This window comes from Acyrthosiphon pisum, unplaced genomic scaffold (assembly GCF_005508785.2).
Source record: "Acyrthosiphon pisum isolate AL4f unplaced genomic scaffold, pea_aphid_22Mar2018_4r6ur Scaffold_11;HRSCAF=45, whole genome shotgun sequence".
NCBI classification, from domain to species: Eukaryota; Metazoa; Arthropoda; class Insecta; order Hemiptera; family Aphididae; genus Acyrthosiphon; species Acyrthosiphon pisum.
Window position 1 is genome coordinate 40,870 of NW_021760445.1, and position 1,175 is coordinate 42,044.

A 1,175-nucleotide genomic window follows, 5' to 3' on the forward strand; every position below is an offset into this window, starting at 1 on the left:
GTTTGTACTACAGTGTAACATATTTACTACTGATGCCGTGTATTTGAAAAATAGTGGTGATAAATATAGGAAACTTTCAAAAATAATTCAACCATGGGCACTACACTTATTGTTATTTTTAAAATGTAAGTCATTGGTGTTATATAATAATAATAATAATAATAATATTGTTATTGAACACATAAACACATTAAACCTAGCCAACACAAGATTATACTAACAACACGAACAACAGAAAAGTTTTTCTTTTTATTGTTTCAAGTTAAAATTCTGTATTAAATTCCATTCTTTTTTAATACTACTCCTACTACTACTACTACTACTACTACTACTACTACTACCCTAGGACTACTCTCTTTTATTGTATTTTGTGTACTAGATAGGTATTTTATCATTTCACAATTTCCAATCTCAATAAGTAGTGTCTAACCTACGGTTAAAATTTGTTACATGCTTAATTATTTTTCACTTTGCTCTTAGACACATATTGTATACATTGTTTCTGTACATAACTCATAACTACTATACTATACAACATTCTTGAAAACTAAATGTCTGTCTAAATATTGACTATATATTGACTTAAACGGAACACTTAACCCATTTTCTTAGAGGTATTACCTAAGTAGCTATTACCTCTCTTTTTTTTGTGAATTGTGTACTGGATAAGTGTTTTCAATTGTATTTATACAACTAACTTTGTTTGTAATGCAGTGTAACATATTTAATACTGATGTATTGATACATATTGGTGATAAATATATATGCACTTGATTTTATTACACGCAGTGTATGATTTTATTAGTGTCACATAAACTTTACGTTCAACTTATCATATAATAATTTCATAGAAATTCACATATTGCACATGAGTACCCACACTTGCTGTTATAGAGTGCAATACATTTTTTAAATGTAAGTTGTTATTGTTACGGTATAACACATGAGCACATTAAACCTAACCAACACAAGATTATATTATGTATGAACACATTTAAAGTTCAACTCACTGAATTTTAACTTTTATTATGGGTATTTACAACCAATAACTAAAATTATTTACAACCAACTAAATTTTTTACTACTCCTAATACTACTACTACTACTACTACTACTACTTACTACTCTCCTTTATTTGTAAGTTGTGTACTAGATAGGTATTTTATCATTTCACA